Here is a 12,351-nt window from a genome sequence, read left to right as displayed (position 1 = left end):
AGGAAACAGTATCACATTTTCAAAATCGTAGATTTCTCATAAAATTAAAATTTTATATGTTTACAAGTAAGCAATTTTTACTATAAATGCTTTATACGCCAATTACTAAAGATAATTAACAAACAGAATCAGTAAAGTGTCCTAAATGAACTCTTAAAATATCTGTTCAATTTCACTTCAGAAATATATATATATATATACACACACACTACTCACTCATCTGCCCTGACTTTTATGCAAATTCCAGCAAAATTCCCTGTATACATACAAAGTAAAATAGTACAGTGAGCGTAATTACTCATGATAAACCGCAAATTTTACATAAGTGACCCATTCCTATTTTCTATGTGGTTTATACACTTTCTAAAATGTATTTAGAATCACCTGTTTTTTGGCCAATTGTCTACTCACACAAATGTGGTAGCTAATATAGACTTCTAACAAATAATTTATTTCTGTTATATTAAATATCAATCCACATTCTGAAAAAGAATGTTACATTTCAAAATGCACTATAGTGTAGTCCACTTTTATTGTTAATTCGTCCATATACATTTGTATACATGGCTTCATAAATACACCACTGTATTCAAAAGAAATACCCTCTTAAAGACATTTAAATTGGCAGAAATGCTTTTTTAAGAAGCATACAATTAATTTGTGATCATGACAGGTATGTGTAGACTAGAGAATTAATGAAAAGCAAAGCATCTTAAACTAACAGGTTTTTAATGTTATCAATTTGATTTTTTAGGAAATACATGTCATTTATTTTCAAAATGAAATGATAGCAATACTTTCTACAGCCTACCAATTGTATTTAGAATAAGATACTCATAACTTTCAAACACAGCTTTTACTAGCCATCACTTGTCGTTAAATGTAACTGTATATTCGAGAGCTTTCTAATAATAGCCTTTAATTAAACCAAGGACTGTTAGAGGGTTTCCGTTGCCCTTTGAAGTTCTTAATTATTACTTGTATCCAGCCTTTTATGGTACACTTAAGGTTAAATTAAATAATTTAAATATACCTTGAAGAGAAATATGAAGACTTTTGCCTGTTTTAATTAAATCTCTGAATTTCAGGATTTGAAAATAATAACATATGTTTTGATTTTTTTCATGGCCGATGGTAAAATGCTCGCTATATTAAACAACAAAAAAAAATGGTAGCTTTTTATGGGACTAATCGCTAAGCAGATGCATGTAAATGAGCTATTTTCTATGCATGGTTTCCAAAAGTGCTAATTAAATAGTTGGTATTCAAGGCTATGCTCGCTCATTGTTTAGTGACACACAAATCCAGCGATGTGTGCCAGCAGACATTTTAAGTTGAATGTTTTCTCCTCTACGGCCTTTGTCATGAAATGGTGGCACCATGATGAGAACACTAGTGTAAGCAAAACATTGAAATATGCTTTAATAATGTTTTAACCATGTAGTGACACTAGTCTAGTTTTCTAATGAATTTTTAATTTCTTTTTTCTTATAAGGGTGGTATGAGTTATCGCTGATGCATATTAAATCATATACATGAGTCATTTTCTCTAAATTTGCATAAAATGGCTAAATGCTAATGCACCAAATGGAGCTTACTATATGTGGTACAGCAAATATTCCCTTGAAGATTTTCTGCAATCAATCTCCTGTATTTCATTAGCAACCAGATAAGGTGTGGTCTGCAGAATAAAAAAGAAAAGTGTGTAGCTCATGAACTTATGAGGCTTCAGATGATTTCTACATGGTGATTAGAGTGGATTCTGCAATTAGAATTTATGTAGGTAAAACACACACACACACACACACACACTCACACACGCTTCTTTTAAAGGCACAGTACAAGAGTTCTGAATACAGCCTTGCAATGTTAAACAATGAAAAGGTACCGTTCGATTATTGTGGTTTTTCTATAGATATAATTAAATGAAGGAAAGCCTTACTTTTTACAGTTAGAGTCATTTGATTGTATAACCCTTACTCAAATTTTATAACTCAAGGTTACAATTTCTCTATTATGATTATAAAAGAACCTTAAAAAAGCACCCATTGTTGATTTTTTTTTTTTTTTGCTAACTTTTGCCTTTTTCTTTGTCAAGTAATAGTGAGGAATTTTCTACACTGATGTTTAACATTTAAACATAATTTCCTCTACCACCAAAATACCCTTACTGGACTGGTATTAAGATCACATGCCATAAAAATTGCATCATGGTGCTAGTATTCTTGACCAGACCAGAGATGTTTCCTTGAGGAATAAACTTGTGTTTACTCTACTTATCAACCTTTTTCTCATCTCTGCATATTTTCACCATCTGGAATATTCTTTAACCTGGCGCAGAAAAAAATTGGGGAAGGGGATGGCTATTTAAAAATAAATGTATGCTTTACCCTACAGTTATTTTGAATTAGTCTTGATAAATAATTAAGGAATGCATAATATATTATTTAGATGCCATGGTCTTAAGAATTTGAGTGGTATTTCAAGTACAATTATAGTCATTTATTTATCAGTAGAAAATTTACATAATCACACTTCAAAATCCAGTGGACTGGAGAGATATCAGAAAGACACCCATGAATGTGGTAATGACTCTGAGCATTAGATTAAGTTAATAATGTATTGATGCACATGATATTCTAATATCTAGCACTGCAGTATTTGATCACTTAAAATGATAAAAGCATAAATATTTTTCTCTTTTCAAACTATATTTTATACAGAAGGGTTCTTCATAGTATAAAAAGCAATTTGAAAAATCGAAATTGAATTAGACAATCTCTAATAAAATGGAGCTAGTTAAGTTGAACTTAAATAAAGTCAAATTTCTATTTCTATTGGGCAAGGAAATAATTTTGTCATAATAATAATGATCAGTTAGCATAAATTACTGTTCATTTTATTTTGAACTGACAATATAGACCTTAAGGCCGAAGTCCAGAAAAATGACAGAAATTCAAGTCCTCTCTCTTGTCAGTGAGCACAGCATGCAAATGAAGGGATTACCTATCCAAAAAGGTAACACACTTTCTGTTAGCTCAGTCATGCTATGGGTTCTTCCTCAGCAGCTAGTCCATCTGAGACAAATTTGGCAGAAATATATGCAGTATTTGTACTATGCTGTTTGAATCACTAGAGTCCCATGTCATATCTGCAAACTCAGATTTTGGACTATAATTGAGCATGAGACTTGAGTGTGAAAACCTAAGCTACTCAGCAATTTCTAACTTTATTTGGGGGCAGCTAAACTTGTTATTTTTTATATTAATCTAAGTACCTACAAATTGTCATAAGTTACTTCATAAAACAATGCAAATATAAATCCCTCAATTAATTCCTATTTCCTTGTTGTCTAGATATTTTCCCTACCAGAATCACTCAAGTGGCATGTACTACAGACCCTAAAGATGAAGATCTGTCAAATTACTTTTCTTCCATTCTTTTCAAAGCCACTTGTCATAAATTTGTCATGGTGATAACTTCATATTTAAAGCTCCTAAACAGTTTTCAAACTATTCCAGACTGTTCAACATCCTCAGCTTCAGATTCCTGTCAGCCAGTGCTAATTCAACTTTGTATAGAGATCATATACTTCCAGGATAATTCATTAAAATGATATATATTGAGTAGCTTCTATGTACAAACTATGTGCTTTCTAAAATTAAGGCCTAAAATCCATTATTTGAGCTCCTCTCAAAGACTGTTAAATTCATACGACAGTTTCAGGTACCTTCATAATTCTCGCTGAATTAAAAATAAGGACTAAGTACACTTTTATTATTACTATACAAGAGATCTAGTCCTGACAGGAAGTAAGTGCATAGATTCTGAATTTCAATGATATTAAATCTATTATTGTCTTCATGAAGGCATTACCTCCAAATAAATTATAGTAAGTTTTTTCTCATTAGACCAGGGTCGATAAATGCATAAATTAATTATATTTGAGATATTTATTCAGGGAAAATATTTCTTAATCATACTTGCTAGAAATCCTTCAATTCCAGTACATTTCACTCATATTTATATATGTGTGTGTATGGTTACATATGTAGATTATGGCTTTTCCCCTATGAGACAAAGATTTGAGAGATATCCTGGGTGATCTGTAAATCATTTTTGTGGACTGACTCAGAGAAAGTGTTTATTATTATTATTATTATTATTATTATTATTAACACACTTTCCTTTTCCCAAGTGGTTCATTTACAAGTTTTCGCCAATTATTATAGTGATTAGCATCTATAGTTATTTCCAGTCTCCCACTAGCAATTATATAAGACATAAACATTTTAACCTTGTCAAGTATGAACTCAAAACTAAAAAAGACCCAAAAAGAAAAAAAAAAAAAAAAACCCTCCAAGAGCCAGGTTGCAGTTAAAATGCTCCTGATAGCTTGTTTTCCCAGGGCCAGTGACTATGAAGAGAAACTCTGAGAACACAAGATATCCGTCAGACAGCTACTTAGTGAGACAGAACCAAATGAATATTGTTAGGTGAGTGTTTTAATAACGCAGCATTTTCGAAGCATTTTCCCAAGATTATTTCTAATTGGCCCTGTCATAAAGTAGTCGAAAACTGCCTTAAAACAGTAATCAGTTTGAAACCAGTTGAGCAAGCCTATGACAGGAAGTTGTTAATAATATGCTTCGAAATTTACCTGTGAAATACTGAGCTTGACTACTTTTGTAAGAGAACTGAAAGTAAACGGCCTTTGTAATGCAAATCGATCAGTAGCAAAAAGCCACCACCGTGGGAATCCCACAAGCTCACCTGAGCTTGCTACAGACCTTAGTGCACCCTTTGGTGAATGAAATAAAACCTGCTTAACAGGTAGGTAAGTGTCCTTTAGCGTCGCTGAAGCCCAGCCCGTGGGCCGGGGCGCACCCCGTGCCCCGGGAAGCCTGTGCCCTGGTCCTGGTGCTCGGGCCCACCTGGCAGCAAGATCGCCCGCTGCCTCCCAGGCCGAGGGACCATCACCTGCAGCGAGGACCACAGTGGCTCCTCCCGCGTCCGCCCTCCTTGCGCTCCTCCAAGACCTTCCTCTTTCCCAACCTCACCGAGGGCCGCAGAGCTGGACCTGCGCCGGACGAGGTGGATTTAGCCCGGTTAGAGTTAAGATGGTATCATTAGCTGCGCACAGCGTGACTTCCCACTAATCCTCTCTGCAACTTACAACAAGTTTAAATGTCCATGCATGATGTTATTAACTGGCTTTAGTAAGTGCTTAAGACCCAGATCTCTTTTTAAAGTAATCTCTGAACAAGTTCTACTGTATCCACCCAACAGGGAGATTAATATTTCCTGCAAATCTGATAGGGGGACAAGATGCGCGCCGAGTCCCCAAGGGGCAGTGGGGCTGAAGTGGAAGTTGGTCCAAGGAAGGGCCCAGAGCGACGTGTGCTCACCAGCCCTGGGGTCCTGATTGAGGGAAACTTCCTTCTCCAAGAGCTTCTCAGAGTTGGGGAGCGGGGGGGGGGGCGAGATGGGGTGCCCTTCCCATTAGCTTTGCACTAGGTTCAAAAATGGGGCAAGGGGCGTGTAATAGCTTTATCAATGATATTGATCATATCCAGGGAAGAGTCCTGGGCAGAGCCAGAGAAACGGTGCCAGCCAAAGCAAGCCCCTTAGACGCAAGTCGCCTGCCGGCTGGAGGAAGGGGCCCTGCGGAGGGAGGGGGGGGTAGGGGTGGGGGTGCAGCAGCTAGATCCCTCAGTGCAGCCGACGTGCAGGCGCGACTAAACCCCGACGCCGCCCCCGTGCACGAGCCCAACCCGGAGATTCCTAAGCAACCGCGAGCTGCCCGAGGTCGCCGGTGAGGGGCCGAAGGGCGGGCGCACGGGAACCCCAGAACAGCCCTCGCGGAGGCCCCCGGCTTCTCGCACCTCGGCGGGCGCGGGCACCGCAGCTCGCGCGCGCTCGGGAGGCCGCCCGGCCTGCTCCCCGGGCCGCAGCGCGCCCCCCGCGGCCCCCGCGGCGTGCCGGCCGGGAGCGCGCACCAGCCCCGGGGCCGCGCGCGCCGGCGCACCAGCTCCCGCCGCCCCGGCCGCCCCGGCAGCCCGTCTCCCGGGAAACACCAATCAGACGCTCGCCTCGGCCAAGGGCCGCCGGCGGCCGCAGCTGCGGGAGGACGCGGGCGGTCGGCGCGGCCCGGGAGGCGCGGGGCGCGGGGCGCGGGGCGGGCGGGCTCCGGGGGCGCCGCCCCCGCCGGGGAGCCCCGCCGTCTGTGGACCTCGAGAACGCGCCGTGCGCGGGGCTCAGCCAAACCTCGCTCAAACCACCAAGCGCAGGGACGTGCTGCTCTTTGAACAAATATGGCTCTGAACTCCCTATTTGCCTGGATAAAGTCGACGATCTTCACTTTTTAAAGTCCTCCCCCCGCCCCCCCCCCCCGGTGGTCTGGCAGCTGGCTGCAAAGCGGAAAGCCACAGCTCCCCCCTCGACGCTGCCCATCACCTCTCCCAGGCAGGGCACTCACTCTCGGGCCCTGATGGAGGGCGAGCCGACATTCTTTGGCAGCAATCATAACCATGCACTTTTCATTTCCATTCACCATCCTTAGAATTAATTCCACAGTGAAGTCGAGCGATTCCCGAATGGGGTGAAATGGGTTCTCTAAGCAAATGAGGATGAAGGTTTCTGCTGATTTCTCCTGTGCTAGCTCAACTTGTGCTAAGACACCGATGAACACAAAAACAGGATAACAAAGCCATCCATTCAAGTCTGGACCCTGAAGAACTACCCTCCTACCCTCCAGGCCCCATCGCTGGGGGACCTGGTTAGCTGGCTCCAAGTACTAACGTTAAGACGGTTGGGCCTGTATTGTAGATGTCTTTTTCCTGGTTAACTTCTGAAGGACACCTTGTCTCTGTTGCCCATCTCACCACCTCCACCCCCAGCATCCATCCAAATGCAACATCACATATAAGGTGTGTCTTACTCAGGCTAACCTATTGGGGAAAAGCTAAGTCATGGCAAGTCAGAGTGGGAAGAGGGTATCAATATTCCTAAGTCACAATGGCATATCCAGAGGTACAGACCCATAGGAAGAAAAGAAAAAACTAGATATACAGTTAAACACTTTTTCATACGTTCGCTAGCCACATTCGAAAATAAAACTTTTGGCTTTATCTTCCATCCCTAAAAATTGAAAATTCCTAAAATGCTAACCTGTCTTGAACTGTTTAAATGTAGTCTATAAATAGGAAGAACTTTTAGGAACGTGAAATACACTTATCCTTATCTCTCATTCAAGTGGTTTCTTAATGTTCATCAAAGACTACGCAAAAATCAAATTAGAATTCAAATTCTTCCAAATAAGAAAACCATTTTAAAAATTCAACAGAGCACTGGTAGAAATGCATTGTTTAAGAAGACTTAAAGAAAAGCCATTTTGAGAGAATAATTCATTTTGAATGTCAATAATGCTTTTATCTCATTACTATGCACATTAATGGTAACTTCACTAGGGGGCTGACACTGGTGGGCTACATCCACTCACATCTGCAAGGATATTGCAGGAGTTTTCCTATGTATCTTTTTTTACCTCTAACCAATTTCCACTTTTGTTATTGTTTTGGGTTTTTCTGTATGACTGTGTTTCTATGTTATATCCTCTATGATTCTATTATGGAGTGACTTTTCATCGTTAATTTTCTAGCATGAAGTAGGACAAGGAAAATTAGTTGGTTATATCTTTGTATTTTCTTTCACAGGTGTCATTTTATTGGCCAATTTTTAAGTATTTCTTGAAAAGATTCTAGATGTCAAAACCTGCAGTTAACATTCCTGTTTAGAAATACACAAAATAATACCTTTGACGTTGGCAACTCAGATGTATTATTCAGCAAAACAGCAATTACTCATTGTTTTGCACTTACATGTTAAGAACTACGCGACACTTGGTGACACAATAACAAAATTGCAAAGTGAATTATATTTAAAATAGACATCCCAATAAAACATACACAACCAACTCTTTTTACTCTTTTTGAGCTGTTTTGTTTCCTTTTTCTGACTGTTTACAATTAAATCGATTATGTGAATGTGAAATCGAAGTAGAATAACTGATTCACACACATCATGAGAAAAGGAAAGTTAGAAAATGGGGAGGAGGTGTAACACAAAGGGAGGTGTATTCCTGAGGGTACCAGAATCCACCTAGGGAGGTGCCAGGATGTTGCATATTTTTGGAAATGTACATCTATGATGTTCTTCTGCAACGTCAATCATGGTGGCAAACTCTGAAAGAGCAGTGTCTGCCACAATTTCAAGCAAAATTTAGGCCAGACTTCTACTAATAATTCTAAGCAGAGCTAAAGCAATAAAACCCAAGTGGAGTCTCTTTATATCTAAGAAGGGAGGGTTTCAGGTGGGAGTGAGTTGTTTGTTTTATTCTATTTTAATTGCACAAGAAGCATTTTTGTAACTTGAACTTCCCAGTAATGAATTCCGCTTCCCAACCCAGCCTGCAGCCTGAATTGAAGTTCCCATCAGAAAATTAAAATGTTTGTCTGGATAAAATAACTTCTAAATGAACTCTCTATTTCTTTTCGTTTCTTTTTGTATTTTCTGCAATGTAGCCCCTCGCAATGATATTAGTTCTAGTGTGGGAAAATATTATAATTGAGATCTGGTAAGTTATTTGCAGACTTCAAGTTTTTCTTTACACTGTGCTGACATTTAGTACAGCCCTGGTGAGGAAAACAATACTACCATTCATAGCTCTAGACGTAGATTTCAATCGACTTAAGCGGGCACAATGAAACTTGGTCATTCACTGGTTACCCATATTGTGTTCTCAAATTTTCTCTCAGCAAAAGTATAATGACTCAGTATTGTATGGTTGCATAGACAAGGGCTCGGAACAAGAGACACTAGTTTTGTCTGACGGTGTGAGAAAGTCGTGAAGGGATCTTTTCTTCCAGATGGTGTTAAATTCAGCTGCCTTTTTAACATTGGCCTTGCACAGCAATCTGCTGCTCCCCTTTCACAAAGACTGCGCTCGGTTCCCACTAGTTAACATGCATACTCACGCAACCTGCAACTTCACTCCAACTGTTTTACAATGCAGTGGTATGCTAAATAAACTCGATCCGGTTTCTGCCAATGTTAAAACTAGCTTTCAAAGAACTACTTAACTGATATTTACACTTCTTTTGACTTATATGTACATGCCTTTGGAATATTTCAGATTTCAGAGAAATATCACCTTATTATAAGGTCATCGTAGAGATTACCTCGGACATCCTCCAGACCCATGCTCAGATACAGTACCTCTCTTCAACACACACAAATAAAACAAAATGTCAGAAGTCTGATGTGCAATAGAAAAAAGAAAAATTGGGACATGTTGCAGCAAGAGTAGTGGAACAGCAAAAAATAAAATGAAAATAATAACATTGAAATGTATTTTTATTGATCGGTAAGTCATGTAACATTAGTATGGTACAAAGCAAGTTTGATATGACAATGGCAAACACATAATTATAATATTGTTTATTTTCCTTAGACGCTATATTTAACACATTTACATAAAAGACCAAGATGTAAGCAAAAGCTTCAGTAATTTGACTCCATTGAGTGCTTTCAGTAAACAATAGGTTTCCCTAGCAAACATCTTATTGCCTTAATTGAACCTCCTTGAGAAAGAAAACCACACACTTTGTAATGTAAATGTTAATTGTAGTAGACAATGGTTCTAGGTAAATAGCACCCCTGGACATGAACTAAATGAAAGGAATACAGGCACTTAACAATGAAAGGTTGTTTGCACAAACAGTGCTTCAAATGTAAATAAACAAGGGTCTTCTCAACGGTCACTACAGTAGTAAAACTTTGGCACGTGTTCAGCAGCCATAATGAGAATTTACGTTAATAAAGTCTCTCGGAGTTTCTAACGGAAACCAACAGTGGTTTTACAGGCTTCTCCAGTCTGGAGTCTTAGAAGGTGCTGAAGCTACAAAGGAAAATGTAATGCTTTTGGAGAATAACTGCATATTTGGGATTTGAGAGTGTCAGTAATCCAGGCCACATGGAAGGTAACAGGCCATTTTTAGGCATTTGCTTACTGCAATGTTTGTATTTATGTTTAATGCCTATCCAAATGTCTGCTCTGACACATGGAGAAAAATGTAAGAACTTTTAGGGGAAGATTACAATGGGGACCTCCAAAGCCCCAAAGTTTCTGCTAAGTATAGTCACTTTGAGATTCAATAAAAATGGCTGTATAGAACGCATCTCACTGGGATTACACCAAACCCACCTCTTATCATACCGCTATTGTAATTAACTTTCTGCATGTAGGCTGATGATTTTATGGTTTTACTTCCAGTGTGTGTCTACTAGCATAATCACGCCAAATTCCTAGCTGTATCATGTTAGGGGGGTAAACAGCCTGGGGAAGTGATAATAATGTCTGTTGCAGAGTACACGTTTTTAGATATAATCCACCCAAAGCAAGAGCCCAAAGGTGATCACAAGGCCAAAAGTACAGACTGAGAATTTGACGTGAAGGGCAGGCAGAAACGGGACTCTCCTGGAACTGCTTTCCCACTAGCTTTCCTAAAATATTGAAAATCTGAACCCAAGAAGAAAGCTGAACTTAATTATGGCCAGATTAAACAGTGGTCATAAAATTAACAGAAACAGACAGTATGCAGCAGCTACAGACCAGTTGGTGCTACCATTTGGGAGGCTGCAGATGGCTGTGGGTGGGAAATGCCTCCACTTTCTTAAGCGATGGAGATGAGTATGGTGTGTGCACTTGATGTTTTTTTCATGCCCCCACCCCCCAACAGGGCTGTCTGTCATAGGCTGCCGGGCCCGCTTTACCACTTGCCCCCGAGCGTGGGAATCGGAGCGTCCTGCCGTTCACATCTCCTGCATTCCGTTTATCGGAATCAATTAGGCAAGACAGACCCTCAGATTCCCCACCCCCTTTCCATTTTTGTCAGGTCTATATACGTCCTAATTATTTCAGTTTGGGATGCCAGAGCTGTTTCCTGGATAGACCTGATCATCCTTAAACAAAAAGAGAGGAGGCGCACACGTGGGTTGTGGCGTAAATGTCACTTTCATTTCCAATGCTAGGCGCCGAGTAAGACAGAACATTTTTTTAACACTTTGACAAGAGGGGAGGCGATCTCGTCTCCATCATGTCTTTCTGCTTCAGTAGCTTCCTCAAGGAAACCCTCTTGGAACAGAGAAGCATCTGTCCTTGTATTTTGAATAGAAGAATAAAAAATCAGCCTTTGCCTTTTTTTTTTTTTTGCATTTTCTCTGCTAGCTGTATGTCCTTAGTAGATACAAATTATTAACCTTCCATCATAAACTTTTCTGAAAGTCTAATGCAATAGAATTTGACACACAACCCCAATACATGTAGTCCTCCCGCATAATCTTCCTTTTTTTTTTTTTTCCAGGGGAGGGGAACCTCAGAAGGAAATAGCCTACTTCTGCAGATTATGGAATCATTTTTGAACTAGATACCAGACCTCTCTACAACAGCTTTCTAAGGGAGGGGGGAAAAAAAGAAAACCCCTCATATTAACTTTTGTCTTAAAGTAGGACAAACTGCACATGCATCTTGACTCATGAGCACTATACAATTCTCCTTTGCAGCTCTAACAACCCCTCTCAGAGTACCTGGCACCTTTATGGTTCGGCCCCTGTGTGTCACTTAATTTCCTCTAATCCCACCTTTAATCATAAGGAAGAAGAACAAAAACAAAAACAAAAACAAAGTTAGATTCAATAAGTATTCCTGACCTTTCTGGTTTTTACTGTCTCTTGGTTGTAGTCTTTCATTCTCACATGCTCCCCGGCGATCTTGAAGGAGTTTTTACTTTCGGTTATCTAGCTTTATGAAGACCAATACACTCATACAGCTAGATAACCAAAGATAACAACTCACTTCCCTCACACGCCTCTGTCTTCCTCTGGCCAGATTCCAGATCCCGATCTCTCTGGCAGTACCGAAGAGTAGTCCTCCAGGACACTTGCCGAGCATAAGATTCCTTCTTGTATGTAAATATGACCTGGTTTCTGTTTGTGTGTGCGGCTAAAACATCCAAACGAGATCTGTTGCTTTCAAAGTTTATTCCGAACTTTTCTTTCCTTTCAGCAAGTAATCTCCGACAGCGTTAGCCAACAATTCATCTATTAATATCAAAAAATAAAACCAGCTATTAAGGTGCAGCAAGCGGTTACGAGTGAGCAGCAGCATCCGTCCCTCCACAGGCCTCTATTTGCATTGTAAATTGCTTCATTCTCACGCAAGACTCTTTAGCCTCCCTCTATAGAGATGTACAAAGCCAACGGCAATTTCCAGCGCAGGTTAAGGAGGAAGGA

General features: G+C 40.0%; 1 non-coding gene across 1 annotated transcript; it reads right to left on the bottom strand.

The window, feature by feature from the left end:
- Positions 1-11,843: 11,843 nt before the first annotated feature.
- On the bottom strand, positions 11,844-11,903 carry MIR9-2 (microRNA mir-9-2). The gene has a single exon (NR_049308.1). It is a non-coding gene; the product is annotated as a microRNA mir-9-2 (primary transcript).
- Between the last annotated feature and the right edge of the window lie 448 nt (positions 11,904-12,351).

The sequence above is a fragment of the Canis lupus genome, chromosome 3, assembly GCF_011100685.1.
Source record: "Canis lupus familiaris isolate Mischka breed German Shepherd chromosome 3, alternate assembly UU_Cfam_GSD_1.0, whole genome shotgun sequence".
Lineage (NCBI taxonomy): Eukaryota > Metazoa > Chordata > Mammalia > Carnivora > Canidae > Canis > Canis lupus.
This window is presented reverse-complemented; position numbering and strand designations above follow the sequence as displayed.